General features: G+C 46.9%; 1 protein-coding gene across 12 annotated transcripts in view; it reads left to right on the top strand.

The window, feature by feature from the left end:
* The window catches only part of ARHGAP40 (Rho GTPase activating protein 40), a 263,780-nt gene that overhangs the window by 187,746 nt on the left and 58,932 nt on the right, over positions 1-17,102 (top strand). For 6 of the 12 annotated variants that reach the window (XM_056549626.1, XM_056549628.1, XM_056549625.1 and 3 more), the window contains one exon: positions 6,489-6,577. The exons of 5 other annotated variants lie outside the window; for them this stretch is intronic. The gene's annotated coding sequence lies outside the window, so the exon portion shown is untranslated. Of the gene's footprint in view, positions 1-723; positions 2,426-6,488; positions 6,578-17,102 lie in introns of those variants that run through there. One more of the 12 variants, XM_056549631.1, reaches the window with a different exon arrangement.

Genomic DNA, 17,102 nt, shown 5'->3' with positions numbered 1-17,102 from the left:
CATCACACAGTTCCTTCATATGGACATGATGACATCACACAGTTCCTCCATATGGACATGATGACATCACACAGTTCCTCCATATAGACATGATGACATCACACAGTTCCTTCATATAGACATGATGACATCACACAGTTCCTTCATATGGACATGATGACATCACACAGTTCCTCCATATGGACATGATGACATCACATAGTTCCTCTATATAGACATGATGACATCACACAGTTCCTTCATATGGACATGATGACATCACACAGTTCCTCTATTTGGACATGATGACATCACACATTCCTCCATATAGACATGATGACATGACACAGTTCCTTCATATGGACATGATGACATCACACAGTTCCTCTATATGGACATTATGACATCACACAGTTGCTGTAGATTTGTCGGATCCATGATAATAAACTCTGGCTCCACCACATCCCAGCGGTGATCTATTGGATGAGATCTGGTGACTGTGGAGGCCATTGGAGTCATGTGACCTCATTGTCCTGTATGAGATGATGTCATGGGACCTCATTGTCCTGTATGAGATGATGTCATGGGACCTCATTGTCCTGTATGAGATTATGTCATGTGACCTCACTGTTCTGTATGAGGTGATGTCATTTGACCTCATTGTCCTGTATGAGATGATGTCATGTGACCTCATTGTCCTGTATGAGATGATGTCATGTGACCTCATTGTCCTGTATGAGATGATGTCATGTGACCTCATTGTCCTGTATGAGATGATGTCATGGGACCTCATTGTCATGTATGAGATGATGTCATGTGACCTCATTGTCCTGTATGAGATGATGTCATGTGACCTCATTGTCCTGTATAAGATGATGATGTCATGTGACATGGGGCATTATCCTGCTGGAAGTATCATCAGAAGATGGGTCCACTGTGGTCATAAAGGGATGGACATGGTCAGTAACAATACTCAGGTAGGCTGTGGGGTTTATACCAGGGTCAACTAGTACTAATGGGCCCGAAGTGCCCAGAAAATGTCCCCCGCACCATTACACCCCCACCAGCCTGACCCACTGATACAAGGCTGGAGGGATCCATGCTCTATGTTGTTTACACCAAATTCTAACTCACAGCTGGAATGGAGACTTATCAGACCAGACAATGTTCTTCCATCTTCCATTGTCTTATTTTGGTGCCTCCGTGAATTGTGGCCTCAGTTTCCTGTTCTTAGCTGACAGGAGTGGCCCCCGCTGTGGTCTTCGGTCCGCTGCTGTAGCCCATCTGCTCCAAGCTTGAACGTTTTGTGCACTCAGAGATGGTATTCTACAGACCATGGTTGTAACCAGTGGTTATTTCAGTTACTGCTGAACCAGTCTGCCCATTCTCCTCTGACCTCTAACATGCAAAAAAACATATTCATCCACACATCTGCCCCTCACTGGATATTTTCTGTTTTTCCGACAATTCTCTGTAAACCCTAGAGATGGTTGTGCGTTAAAATCCCAGGAGATCAGCAGTTTGTGAAATACTCAGACCGGCCCATCTGGCCCCAACAACCATGCCATGTTCAATGTAATTTAAATCCCCTTTCATGCCCATTTTGATACTCGGATTAAAACATCAGCAGGTTGTCTTGACCGCGTCTACATGCCAAATACATTGAGTTGCTGTAACAGTCTTACCGTAGATGGCTGGGAAGTGGATCCGCTGACCTGTGTGGACAATGGCTGAACTGCACCAGGGAGCTGAGTCTAAGGTGCCACTGGTTTTAACCAGAGCCTGCCGCAAAGCGGGATGGTCTTGCTGCGGCAGGCGGCACCCAGGTCGCTACCCCTGGCAGGAAGGATGCCCAGATGAACTTGGCACAGCGAAGAAGCGTAGTCGGAGGTAGCACGGGTCAGAAGGCAGGCAGCAAAGAAGCGTAGTCGGGGCATATGGTCAGTAGGCAGACGGCAAAGGAGCAAAGTCAGGTCAAAAGCTGGAGGTCAAGAACACTAATATGGCACAAACTCAGAAACTCTTTCTCTAGGGCACTAAGCACAAAGATCTGGTACCAAATTAGGGAGGTGCCGGACTAATATAGAGTCCGCCCAGAGAAGAACCAATTATGGGCGTACTGGCCTTTAAAATTAGCAAAGCCGACACGCGCGCTCCCTAAGGGAAGGAGACAGAGGAACTGCTGGGCACAGAGCGAGGTGAGGGGATGCTCGGGACTTGCATGCGGACGCGTCCCGCATAGCGAGTCCCGGAGCCACCACGGGCACAGGATGGAGAGCGCTCACAGCCGCACGGAACGGCCAGAGGTTGCCCCTAGCACTGCGAGTCCCCGGACAGGCAGAAACGGGAGCGCTCACAGCCAGGATGGATGGCCGGAGCGCTGCCCCTAACAGTCGCTGGAATGTGATTTGCTAATCCGCTATATGTGTTAACAATAAAGTGTCCGGTGAGTGTATACTCTATTGTATAACTCCTCTCTGATTTGGCACGCCGTCATGTGATTCATCAAAACCGAGCGTCGTGGTTTGTGTTGGTGAAATGATAGAGCAGGAAATGAAATATTAGAAAATAGTCATATGTATTATAATTTATAGAAGTGTTCACTGCTGAACTATAGGTGAACATAGGCCTGGAAGGTTCATGACCAGCACTTGGGGTTATTTTTAACCCATGAAAGGGTTACTCCGATACCCAGTGTCCGGAACATTGAGTTTAGAATGCTGTTTGTGGGCTTCCGTGTTCATGCCCGCCCCCTCGTGACGTCACGCCCCGTCATGTGACGTCACGTCCCGCTCCCTCAATGCAAGTCTATTGGAGGGGGGTTGACGGCCATCACGCCCCCTTCCCGTAGACTTTCATTGAGGGGGCGGGCATAAACACGGAAGCAATGTTGACTACTCAATGTTCCGGATGCTGGAGAGCGGAGTAACCCTTTAAGCTTCAGTGATGTAACTGTCGTTCTTAGATTTGTCTTACATCAGTATTTCCCAACCAGGGTGCCTCCAGCTGTTGCAAAACTACAACTCCCAGCATGCCCGGACAGCCAACGGCTGTCCGGGCATGATGGGAGATGTAGTTTTGCAATAGCTGGAGGCGACCATTGATTTCATTGTTTTAAAAGTAGTGATAAGCAGCAGGGGCCATATTTGAATTTGCGATATTTCGCGAATATATGGATGAATATTCGTCCGATGTTTGCGAAATTCGCATATTTGCTATGTTCGTTCTTTTTTTTTTTCATGAAATTTGCATAGTGCGCATGCGCAATTATATCTTACCTTAAAGAAGGGAGGGATCAGTGTCCATATATTCGCATAAAAGAGAGGGAGGAAATATGCAGATATTCACATAAAAATTAGCATTAAAAAAAAATGTCTCATTACGAATATATAGCACTATATCCTAAACATCTGCAAAATCGCGAAGTGCCGATATTCGCAGTAAAAATTTGCATTTCTAATATTCGCTCTCAACACTATTTAAAAGCACATACACAACCAATGATACAAGCACAGACAACTGACGCGTTTCAGGCTTTTCCTTTTGACCTTACTCATAGGTTATGAAGAAAGGTAAAAGCCTGAAACGCGTCAGTGGTCTCTGTCTATTTCCATGCAGTGTGTATGTGCTTTTAAAGGGGTACTCTGCTACTACTCTGGATAGGGGATAAGATGTCTGATAATGGGGTGTCCCGCCCCCTCCATTCATATCTATGGGAGGGGGTGTAACGGCTAGGACGTAGCCTCCTCCCATAGACATGAACAGAGGGGGCATGGCGGCTGCAGTCGCCAGTCCTCCGGCAGAGAGCGGAGTTCACTCCAAGCATCAGATGACTGGGGTGCGGGGGTCCCCAGTGGCGGGACCCCCGCAATTAGACATCTTATCCCCTATCCAAAGGATAAGATGTTTTCCGGCAGAGTGCCCCTTTAAGGATAGGGCCACATGTAGTGTCAAATACACTGCGTATGTCAGTGCTAGCAAAGTCTATGGGTGTTTTTTATTAGTCCCATAGACCTTGATAGCACAGATATACGCAGCGTCGAATACGTGTGAGCCTACCCTAAAATAGTGAAATAAAGTAGAAATCATACTGGATACTCTCATTACATACACATTTTCAATATCTCAAAAGTATTTATAAAAATAAGGACTTGGTACTTAAAGGGGTTATCCAGGAAAAATATTTTTTATATATATATATATATATATATATATATATATATATATATCAACTGGCTCCAGAAAGTTAAACAGATTTGTAATTTACTTCTATTAAAAAATCTTAATCCTTCCAGTACTTCTGAGCTGCTGAAGTTGAGTTGTTCTTTTCTGTCTAAGTGCTCTCTGATGACACCTGTCTCGGGAACTGTCCAGAGTAGAAGCAAATCCCCATAACAAACCTCTTCTACTCTGTGCAGTTCTCGAGAGAAGCAGAAATGTCAGCAGAGAGCACTGTTGCCAGACAGAAAACAACAACTCAACTTCAGCAGCTCATAATTATTGGAAGTTTTTTTTCCCTGGAATACCCCTTAAAGAGCAGAATCAGTCCTGGTTTTTTTTGTCTGCTCTTCTAGTGCCAGCATACATCTTATATTTTACATAGAATTCAGATATTTAATCTGGGAGATATTTCGGGGAATTGTTTTGGTTTATTTTGTCCTTTCACACAAGTGAGCCGTGAACCGATATCTGCCGCTGTATAGACTCAACAAGTCAGATCCAACTGCAAGGTTTTCTTAAAGGGGAAATGAAGTTGGAGTGATCGTTTTTGTCACTGCCCAGAAATTTCTGACAGTAAAAGGGGTACTCCGGGGGGGGGGGGGGGGGGGGGAATATTTGAAATCAACTGGTGCTGGAAAGTTATACAGATTTGTAAATTACTTCTATATAAAAATCTTAATCCTTCCAGTACTTATCAGCTGCTGTATACTACAGAGGAAGTTATGTAGTTCTTTCCAGTCTGACCACAGTGCTCTCTGCTGATACCTCTGTCCATGTTAGGAACTGTCCAGGGCAGATGAGGTTTTGTATGGTGATTTGCTCCTGGTCTGGACAATTCTTGACACGCACAGAGGTGTCAGCAGAGAGCACTGTGGTCAGACGGAAAAGAACTACACAACTTTCTATGGAGCATACAGCAGCTGATAAGTACTGGAAGGATTAAGATTTTTATATAGTACTGTAATAATTTACAAATCTGTTTAACTTTGTCTGACCACAATGCTCTCTGCTGACACCTCTGTCCTTATCAGGAACTGTCCAGAACAGAAGAGGTTTGTTATGGGGATTTGCTCATTCTCCAGAGCAACCCTTTAACTATGGGTCCTCATACTGCATTGCAAAACTGTTAAAGGGGTACTCCGCCCCTAGACATGTTATCCCCTATCCAAAGGATAGGGGATAACATGTTTGATCGCGGGGGGGTCCAGCAGCAGGGACCCCCCCCCCCCAATCTCCGAGTCGGCACTGCGGCACAATGGTCACGGAAGCCTGGGGCATGGCGTCACGCCCCCTCCATACATGTCCATGGGAGGGGGCGTGACGGCTAGTACACAGCTGTCACGCCTCCTCCCATAGACTTGAATGAAGGGGGCATTGCAGCTGTGTTCGCCAGTCATCCGGCGTGGGGGGGAGTTCGCTCCGTGCACCGGATGACTGGGGTGCCCTGGCAGAGGTCGCGGGGGTCACCAGTGGGAGGACCTTCGCGATCAGACATCTTATCCCCTATACTTTGCATAGGGGATAACATGTCTAGCAGTGGAGTACCCCTTTAACTAGGGAGCCGACAGGTTTCTCTCAAGGTGATGAACTCTTGTACTTACGTCAGGTATGTTATTTTAAAAGGTTTAAAGGGGTACTCAGGTGGAAAACTTTTTTTTTTTTAAATCAACTGGTTCCAGAAAGTTAAACAGATTTGTAAATTACTTCTAGTAAAAAATCTTAATCCTTCCAGTACTTATTAGCTGCTGAATACTACAGCGGAAATTATTTTCTTTTTGAAACACAGAGCTCTCTGCTGACATCACGAGCACAGTGCTCTCTGCTGACATCTCTGTCCATTTTAGGAACTGTCCAGAGCAGCATATGTTTGCTATGGGGATTTTTTTCCTATTCTGGACAGTTCCTAAAATGGACAGAGGTGTCAGCAGAGAGCACTGTTCTCATGACGTCAGCAGCCAGCTCTGTGTTTCAAACGGAAAAGAATTTCCACTGTGGTATTCAGCAGCTGATAAGTACTGGAAGGATTAAGATTTTTTAAATAGAAGTGATTTACAAATCTGTTTAACTTTCTGGCACCAGTTGATTTAAAAAACAAAATGTGGTTGAACTACTCTAGGTATGTAAAATATTAGGGACTTTTACCTGAATATTGTGGAATCCACTTTGGTTCCGGCTTACTTTTTTCGTGTGCGATACTTTATGATGAGTTTGAGTAGGTTTTCACCCCTATAGTGTTTGCAGACATGGAATCCCCATTGTGTGGCTGATCTATTATTTTATTCTTATAGTGAAGGATCAGATTTATCTTCACTGTGTAAGAAGAACTGAACAGACTGGAAACGTAACACAAAAGAAAAATCCCAACGTCTACAGTACAGTGAGTATCATTTCATCTCTCATATGGTGCTTTCTGTCACTGTATAATGGTGGGATTGTTGTCCTTTACAAGAGATCTCTGATTGTTAAGCGTGGGGGGGGGGGGGGTAGTCTAGGGAATTTTACCCTATGATACCAAGATAGTCATAGGGAGACATATTTGTGTTAGTGCCTCATGCACACAGGCATTACAGCTCAAGAGCCATAATACAGTGATCCCTCAACTTACAATGGCCTCAACATACAATAGTTTCAACATACAATGGTCTTTTCTGGACCATTGTAAGTTGAAACCAGACTCAACATACAATGTACAGACAGTCCAGAACTGTGAAACATGTCAATGGCCAGAAGATCTGACCAATCAGAATGGACATTCACTGGTAAAACCCCTGTATTACTGAAGTGCATGCACTGACTGGTGTCCGGTAGTGCCCCCTACAGTACAGGGAGGTATTACATGTTCTGTACTACTCTTTACCTGTATTACTGAAGTGTATGCACTGACTGGTGTCTGGTAGTGCCCCCTAAAGTACAGGGAGGTATTACATGTTCTGTACTACTCTTTACCTGCATTACTGAAGTGCATGTACTGACTGGTGTCTGGTAGCGCCCCCTACAGTACAGGGAGGTATTACATGTTCTGTACTCTTTACCTGTATTACTGAAGTGCATGCACTGACTGTTGTATGGTAGCGCCCCCTACAGTACAGGGAGGTATTACATGTTCTGTACTCTTTACCTGTATTACTGAAGTGCATGCACTGACTGGTGTCTGGTAGCTCCCCCTACAGTACAGGGAGGTATTACATGTTCTGTACTCTTTACCTGTATTACTGAAGTGCATGCACTGACTGGTGTCTGGTAGCGCCCCCTACAGTACAGGGAGGTATTACATGTTCTGTACTCTTTACCTGTATTACTGAAGTGCATGCACTGACTGGTGTCTGGTAGCGCCCCCTACAGTACAGGGAGGTATTACATGTTCTGTATTCTTTACCTGTATTACTGAAGTGTAGGCACTGACTGGTGTCTGGTAGCGCCCCCTACAGTACAGGGAGGTATTATATGTTCTGTACTCTTTACCTGTATTACTGAAGTACATGTACTGACTGGTGTCTGGTAGCGCCCCCATACAATACAGGGAGGTATTACATGTTCTGTACTCTTTACCTGTATTACTGAAGTGTATGCACTGACTGGTGTCTGGTAGCGCCCCCTACAGTACATGGAGGTATTACATGTTCTGTACTACTCTTTACCTGTATTACTGAAGTGCATGCACTGACTGGTATCTGGTAGCGCCCCCTACAGTACAGGGAGGTATTACATGTTCTGTACTCTTTACCTGTATTACTGAAGTGCATGCACTGACTGGTGTCTAGTAGCGCCCCCTACAGTACAGGGACGTATTACATGTTCTGTACTCTTTACCTGTGCCAGGGTTAGCTGCTCCTTTGGACACCAGGTGAGGGCGGCTCCATGTTACTTTTTTAGGACATTGCATGTACTGTACAGGACCCCGAAGAAGCTCTTGTCCTCTACATAGACCAGTGTTTCCCAAGCAGGGGGCCCCCAGCTGTTGCAAAAGTACAACTCCCAGCATGCCTGGACAGCTTTTGGCCACACACAATCTGTGGACGGGGTGGCGCTTTTTTTAAAAAGAAATTTTGCTCTGTTTTTCTCTTCCTATTTCTGGATAATCCCTTTAAACGTTAAATTCAGCTTTGCTACATCTACGTTTTCTCCAGACTACTACCATCAAACACTTGTTCTGTGGAGCTGTGCGGTATCCTATAGGTAGATATCAGATCCACATACCAGACATGTCGATACAAACTCATGGCTCAGAGGAGACAGACAAAAGCGTAAAAAATAGAGTCATGGGGGGAATTTATGAATAGTTGCATGTTTCAGGAGAGTGTTTTCCAAACAGTGTGTCCCCAGCTGTTGCAAAACTACAACTCCCAGCATGCTCGGACAGCCTCCGGCTGTCCGAGCATGCTGGGAGTTGTAGTTTTGCCACATCTAGGGACACACTGTTTGGAAAACACTGTTTTAAAAGATGGTCTTTGTCTATTTTTGTCCATGAGATTCTGCGCCAAAGTTATCAAAAGTCCCACCGGCTTTAATAATTAAATCGGCCAGGGACGGCTCTGCCTATAGGCAGCCGCCTAGAGCGCACTCTTGATGGGGGGTGCCGCTCTGCCTGTGGCAAGAAAGTTAGACAACCAGCAACCAAACCACTCGCTCAGCCAGTAACATGAGGAGGGGGTTTGTTACAGTGTGTCACCCCAGAAATAAGCTAATTGCATGAGGAGGAGGTTTGTTACAGTGTGTCACCCCAGTATTAAGGAGATTACATGAGGAGAAGGTTTGTTACAGTGTGTCACCCCAGTAGTAAGGAGATTACATGAGGAGGGGGCTTGTTACAGTGTGTCCCCACAATAGTAAGGTGATTACATGAGGAGGAGGTTTGTTACAGTGTGTCACCCCAGTAGTAAGGTGATTACATGAGGAGGGGGATTGTTACAGTGTGTCACCCCAGCAGTAAGGAGATTACATGAGGAGGGGGATTGTTACAGTGTGTCACCCCAGTAGTAAGGAGATTACATGAGGAGGAGGTTTGTTACAGTGTGTCACCCCAGAAGTAAGCTAATTACATGAGGAGGGGGGCTTGTTACAGTGTGGCCCCACAGTAGTAAGGTGATTACATGAGGAGGAGGTTTGTTACAGTGTGTCACCCCAGAAGTAAGCTAATTACATGAGGAGGGGGCTTGTTACAGTGTGGCCCCACAGTAGTAAGGTGGGGCATATCAAAAGACGAGTCAAGAGGGAGGCAAAATTAGCTTTTCCTAGGGTGGCAAAAAACCTTGCACCACCCTGATTTGGGCACCTTTATTTTGTCTGCGTGTGGAAAATATTGTGGTAGCTGTTTGCGTCAGATTTGGCTTGACTGGCCCACCCTGAAAATGCGACATTTCACAAACCACTGCAAAAATCTGACTTCGAAATGTTGCATATTTGGCACAAAATCAGAGCGCCTGTTAGTTGTATCCGTAAGTGTCCGCCGAAAACGGGATGCCAACGTATACTGTTAACGGGAGCAGCGGACCCCATTGATTTCTATGGCCGTACAGAGTCAAAACGTATGTGCTATTTTTTAATGTGGGCCTCTGAGCTTTTGAAATAGCGCATCTGTTCCTAATGGTGTCACTAGGACTGATGGGGGGGGGGGGGGTGTCCGCTGCTCCCGTTTACAGGATACGCCGGCATCCCGTATTTTCCAATGTATTTATTAGCATTTTCAAAACAGAACAAAACGTAAAACAAAATACATAAAACTAGGCCCGACAGTGCTGCCAAAAATCACAATCAAGTATACATACAGTGCAAAAAAAAAGAGCACTACATAAATGACAAGCCACAAGGCCTTCCAAAAGAACAATCCAGGGTCCCGAACAGGCTGAAAGGCCCAGTAATATAGTCTATCACATAAAGGTAGGCAGTGAGAGATGACCCACACAGCAAGAAATATAACAGATCCCCGGGGTATCCCAAATACCAACAAAAATGTGCAGGACAAAGCCAATCACATGCGTCCAAAGAGAAAAGGGTCAGGGCAAAGAGAAAAGGGTCAGGGCAAAGAGAAAAGGGTCAGGGCAAAGAGAAAAGGGTCAGGGTAAAGAGAAAAAGGTCAGGGCAAAGAGAAAAGGGTCAGGGCAAAGAGAAAAGGGCCATGGCAAAGAGAAAAGGGTCAGGGCAAAGAGAAAAAGGTCAGGGCAAAGAGAAAAGGGTCAGGACAAAGAGAAAAGGGTCAGGGCAAGCTGAGGCAACCCAAAGAGCTCTTGAGAGCCTCCATATTATACCATTCCATGTACGGGAAGGGGAGCACTATGTCAGCTATCTCCTGCACAGTAAAATGCGTCACTATGAATGATTTCCATTTCTGGCAGAACTTTTTGGTGCCAGTCATTTTGTGATGCTCTGCATCTAGCCAATCTACCCCAAAGAAAGTAGTCCCAAGTAGGGACATAGCGCACGCCGGGATGTCACTGACGTCATGTGCGTGCGCCAATGGAAACAAAGGCACAGAGAACCGGAGGATAGAGAAGGAGGAAGACGCGCGCTGGCCAGCTTGGTAAGTGACCAGCGGCATGTCATCTTCGGTGCTCCGACCACCGGTCCCGAAACCTACTGCTATAGCCGGAGCAGTGGTCGGGGCACTGAAGTGAGCAGTACACAGGCATACACCCTCCAGCCATACACTGTATATGGCTGGAGGCTGTATGTCTGTGGGGGAACACTGCCTACATCAGTGGTCTTCAACCTGTGGACCTCCATATGTTGCAAAACTACAACTCCCAGCGTGCCCGGACAGCCGTTGGCTGTCTGGGCATGTTGGGAGTTGTAGTTTTGCAACATCTGGAGGTCCGTAGGTTGAAGATCACTGGCCTACATAATGTGGGGGAACTCTGTCTGCCTAATGTGGGGGAACTCTGTCTGCCTAATGTGGGGGAACTCTGTCTGCCTAATGTGGGGGAACTCTGTCTGCCTAATGTGGGGGAACACTGCCTGTCTAATGTGGGGGAACACTGCCTGCTTAATGTGGGGGAACACTGCCTGCATAATGTGGGGGAACTCTGTCTACCTAATGTGGGGGAACTCTGTCTGCCTAATGTGGGGAACACTGCCTGCCTAATGTGGGGGAACACTGCCTGCCTAATGTGGGAGAACTTTGTCTGCCTAATGTGGGGGAACTCTGTCTGCCTAATGTGGGGGAACAATGCCTGCCTAATGTGGGGGAAAACTGCCTGCCTAATGTGGGAGAACTTTGTCTGCCTAATGTGGGGGAACTCTGCCTGCCTAATGTGGGGGAACACTGCCAGCATAATGTGGGGAAAACTGCCTGCCTAATGTGGGGGAACACTGCCTGCCTAATGTGGGGGAACACTGTCTGCCTAATGTGTGGGAACACTGCCTGTCTAATGTGGGGGGAACACTGCCTGCCTAATGTGAGAGAACTCTGTCTGCCTAATGTGGGGGAACACTGCCTGCCTAATGTGGTGGAACACTGCCTGCTTAATGTGGGGGAACACTGCCTGTCTAATGTGGGGGGAACACTGCCTGCCTAATGTGGGAGAACTCTGCCTGCCTAATGTGGGGAACACTGCCTGCCTAATGTGGGGGAACACTGCCTGCCTAATGTGGGGGAACACTGCCTGCCTTATGTGGGGGAACACTGCCTGCCTAATGTGGGGGAACACTGCCTGCTTAATGTGGGGGAACACTGCCTGCTTAATGTGGGGGAACACTGCCTGCCTAATGTGGGGGAACACTGCCATTGTTGCGAAAATGACATGAGAGTGGCACTTGCCAAGGTAAAGCCGTGCATTTCTGAACTAGTCTCTGAAAGACAACAGCAGAAGTCACACTGATTTGCAGTAAATATTCATTATGTTTTAGTTTTTGTGTGAAAATCATGTTTTCATGGTTTTGTTCTTTGTTCTTAATGGTTTTGTTCATTTTGTGCACCTATGTATAAATATATACTTAATTATATACCTCTTATGTTTTGAATTTGAAAAAATCATTTTATTTTTCCAATTAAGAGGGGTTCGGTGAATGCGCATATGAAACTGGTGGGGCTCAGTACCTCCAACAAGGGTAAGAACCCATGATCTAGAATGTGTGCACGTCCAGACACCATGATATTATTTGTCAAGGGTGTTTGGCACTTAGGGCAACTGGTAATTCTATCTGGAAAATCCAGAGAGGGGAGAATATCGAATTCAAATAGTGTAGCGTGAGCCATTTTAAAATAAGTTTCCCTCCATTTCCCATCTATTACACATTTACGTACCACCGTCCATCTGGAGGGGATGACCTTGGTCAATTCATCATCGCCCGTCCACCTCTCCCACGTACAGAATAATTTTTTAGGGTCCACTTTTAGAAACCTGCTATGACAGGCTTGATAGAGTAACGAGATTGAAGAGTGTCTAGGTCCCGTACCGATTATGTCGTCTAAGGAGTGGGATTGTGATTCAAGTGTGAGATTATAAAGCCTACTATTACAGAATGTATAGGCTTGATTGGCAAACAACATATATGAGCTAGGGAGAGCAAACTTAGATAATATCTCAGCAGGAGTGTACCACCGACGATCCTCCTTATTCATAAGGTCCCCAACCATTAATATACCTCGGTCCTTCCAGAGGGACAGCCAGGAGGAGGATCTCCCCTGCTGGAATTCAGGACAATGACATAAGGGCATCCTCTTGGAGAGGAGAGAGGGGAGGCCAGAAACCTTCTGCATCTCCTTCCAAGAGACGATAGTATTGCGTAACAAGACTGATCGCTTAATCATGGGCGGCAGTTTCGAGTAGGCGGTATGCAAAAGGGCTACCAAGTCCCACTGTGCTGAAGGGTTCTGTTCTATGAACACATTGGAATAGAAAGAGGAACCCTGCAGCCAATCAATTACATGCCAAAATAAGCAGGCTAAGTTATAGCCCCTCACATTGGGTTGGTTAAGACCACCCTCAGTCTTGCCCAACATCAATTATTGCAGAGCAATGCGAGAGTAACCACTGAATTGAGGCGTTTAACATCATCATGTTTGAGTATAATAGGAAGGGTTTGGAGTTGGTATAACATCCTGGGGAAGCTGATCATCTTCAGGAGATGACAACATCCCATGAGAGTTAACGGGAGATTCTCGCACTTGCGCAGTTCGGAAATTACTTTAGCCAGGAGAGGAGGGTAATTAAGAGAATAGAGGGAATCAGGTGTTTTCCCAAACTTGATGCCTAAGTATTGGATGTGAGAGGACGCAACTGCGACCCCTAGATTCCCCGCATCCGTAACCCAGCGCGGAGGCGATAAACCCAATGGCAAGAGCTCGCATTTTGACATGTTTATAGCCTGACAAGCCCCCAAAATAAGAAAGAAAATCCAGGACCCGAGGCATGTCCCTAGCATGGTGACTAAGATATAAAAGAACGTTGTCGGCAAACAACAATATTTTTACTTCAGTGGAACCCACTCTCAACCCCAAGTACAGGTCCATAGTCAGTAGATGTTGAGCGGCTCAATGGCCAGATCCATCAGAAGGGCGAGAGTTGGCACCCCTGCCTAGTGCCTTCATGGAGAAGAAAGGGAGCTGACAAGATCCCCAGCGTTGCTACCCTATTTGTAAGATCTTTGTATAGGCAAGATAGGAAAAATGAAAAGCGTCCACTAATCCCAAATTTCTCTAGCACCATCCTCAGCCCGTCCCAATGAACATTATCAAAGGCCTTCTCGGCATCTAGGGTCAGCAGGGTCGGATGAGTGCCTGGCTGAGGCTGATGCAGAGAACTATCTAGCACCGCTAACACCTTCCTAATGTTAGTTACTGCTGATCTCGTTTTAACAAAATCCACCTGATAGTCACTGATCAATGAGGGGAGACACTCCGCCAGCCTATCCGCTAAAATCTTGGTCAGGAGTTTGACATCCTGATTGATCAGTGAAATATGCCTGTAAGAGCCAGGGTCGGTCTGCTCTTTTCCCCGTTTAGGGAGGAGACTTTGATATAAGCCAACTTGGCCATAGCATTAATGTATCCTGAGCGGAGGACATCGTTAAAGTAATTGCTGAGGACGGGAGCATTGTGGTCTACCAAAGGTTTATAGAAGTCTCCTGGGTAGCCATCTGGCCCCGGAGCCTTACCATTCTTAAGGCTACGCACTACCTCCTCACCAATATCCGCATTGAGGATGGACCTCTGGTCATCAGTAAGGAAGGGAAGATCCAATGCATCTAAAAATCGCCTCCCCTCTTCAACATCAACCGTGGAGGGAGAATAGAGAGAAGTATAGAAGTCCCCTAGCAGCTTATTAACTAAATGAGGGTCTCTATTAACAGTATCCACCCCATCCTCTAGGGAAAGAGGCTTCTCTTTTTTTCAGGCACACAGGTAACTCTTCCCCACACCCCGGCAACAACAAACCCAAAAGACACACACTTGGACGGTAAGGGCACCCCGACACAGAGAGATCCCCTTGGATAAGAGGGCACATATAAAACCACCCCAGTAATATAGTCAGAACAGGTATAAAGAAGATTTTAAAAAATGGACTTTCGGGCGGTGGCAGTAGTAGTGGTCCCGATAATATTATACGGCCAGCCAGAGCCGGGGCGTGAGTTCCGGGCAGTCCCAACAAACCTAAGGCAATGTGGACCAATGAGGCAGAAGGGAAAGGCCATAATACGGGGATAGAGGAGTGTTACCAGAACTTGGAATGTTCACATCCATGAAGTCCACCAGAGGTATGTGACCATAGGGGGAGAGAAGAGCAGGAGAAGGTAAGCGGTCACTGCCAGATGGGCAGCGTCTCGCTGATCGACGGCGCTTTCTGCCTTCACCTTCATGAGATGATTTGCGTACACCCGCTTAGCCACTACACAGCCTGGAGGAAATGCCGTTCATCGGTGATCTGGAGCAAAATCGGGAGCGACGTCTGGGATGCGTCTTGCGCTGAGTAAGGACGCCAGTGCAGTCTCAACTTGAGCCGCAGATGAATAAGAAGTGGAAGTCCCATCCAAATGGTAAACTTTCAGCGTTGCAGGAAGCGCCTTGTACAGTTCAGAACACACTTTGCTGAATGCACGTCTCCTTTTCGCTACTTCCACCGAGAAATCTTCAAACAACAGGAGACGTCTATTGTGGAACTCTAGCGAGGAAATGCGTTTACGGAACTCACGAAGCAACTCCATTTTGTCATTGTCTCCTCAGCACTAAAGAGGAGCTAACTGCTATTCTCCTCGTGGCGTTCCGGCGCCTTGTTGGGAGCGGAGCTTAGCGGGACCCCGGCTTGTGAAGCTGGAACCGGAGCCCCCAGTACCGGTCCATGGTTGCGGAGGTGCGGGGCACTGCTGGGCAGCAGCGGAGTGCCGGTCTGTCGCCCCGTAGGGCTGTTATGCCGGTAAGTGTGTTGAGGTGTGCGGGATCTCCGTCCTCACACTCCCTGTATAGCCCGTGCCAGAACCGGAAGTTGGCATCCCGTTTTCAATGGGATGCCAACGGATACGATTAACGGGGGGCAGGAACACAGTGTAGACCTAGCCTAGGATAGACTATTGTGGAAAGTCTTGGAAATGAAATGTCGCACATATTTGCCGCAAAATCTCACTGGACCAGGATTAAGCGTAGGTTCACACTACGTCAGTGCTCCCATTAGTTGGAAAACAAAATGCCGGCATATACTGTTAACGGGACGGGCAGACCCCACTCAGTTCTATGGCCAAACCGAGTCACCCAGTGACTCTGTTCAGGACAAATGCGCTATTATCTACAGACTAAAAACGCAGGCTGCTGCCCTTTTGAAATGTACTAAAGGGAGTCAATGCGGCCATGGAAAGCAATGGGGTTTGCTGCTCCCACTTACAGTATATGTCGACATCCCATTTTCAGTGCGCTGCCGACGGATACAGCTAATGGGAGAGATGATGTAGTGTGAACCTAGTCTTAGGGTACAATCACACTGCATTCCTGCCCCGTTAATCGGATCTGTTGGCATCCCGAGCACAGCGAACTCCATTCAGTTCTATAGCCAAACTGAGTCACCTAGGGGGAGATTTATCAAAATCTGTCCTGAGGAAAAATTGCTGAGTTGCCCATAGCAACCAATCAGATTGCTTCTTTCATTTTTGAAAAGGCCTCTGAAAACTGAAAGAAGTGATCTGATGTTTTTCTTTTCTTTTGTGCCTTTAATGTCTGTTATCCGGACGGGGCACCACGGTCAACAACGGGTCCTGACATTGCATTTACTATTATGGGGTCCATCGGACGCTGTTGTTTTTTGACAGTAGCGGGAGTAAAAGACGTTGCATTATGTATTTTTTCTCCCGCTATTCTCCCCGTGTTCCCTGACGTCTGTCGCACTGCCGTGTCACAACAGCAGTGTGAAAGAAGCCTTAGCGGTAGCAGTGGACTCCATTCACTTCTATAGCTAGGTGACTCCGATTGGGCGTATCAGCTTCTTTAAAGGGGTACTCCACTGGAAACATCTTATGCCCTATCCAAAGGATAAGGGATAAGATGTTAGATTGCAGGTGTCCAACCACTGTTGACCCCCGCAACGTCCTGGCCGGCAGCGGCAGCACCCGGAACACGGAAGCCATGTCCCCTACATTCATTTCTATGGGAGGGGGCGTGGTGGCTAGTACAGGGCAGTCACGCCTCCTCCTCCTATAGATGTGAATCGAGGGGGCATGGTGGCTTGCATTGCCAGTCATCGGACACGGAGCGGAGTTTGCTCTGTGCACTGAATGACAGGGGCGCCGCACCGGAGATCGCAGGTGTCCCCAGTGGTGGGCCCCCCGCAATCTAACATCTTATCCTCTATTCTTTGGATAGGGCATAAAATGTTTCCAGTGGAGTACCCCTTTAAGTGGACTCCAAAACAAAGGCTGTTGCTCTTTTGAAGTCTGCTGCTTGTTAACAGTATATGTCACATCCTGTTTTTGGTGGGATGCCC

Source organism: Hyla sarda, chromosome 13 (assembly GCF_029499605.1).
Source record: "Hyla sarda isolate aHylSar1 chromosome 13, aHylSar1.hap1, whole genome shotgun sequence".
Lineage (NCBI taxonomy): Eukaryota > Metazoa > Chordata > Amphibia > Anura > Hylidae > Hyla > Hyla sarda.
The sequence above is the reverse complement of the archived record's forward strand: the minus strand, read 5'-3'. Positions and strand labels throughout refer to the sequence as shown.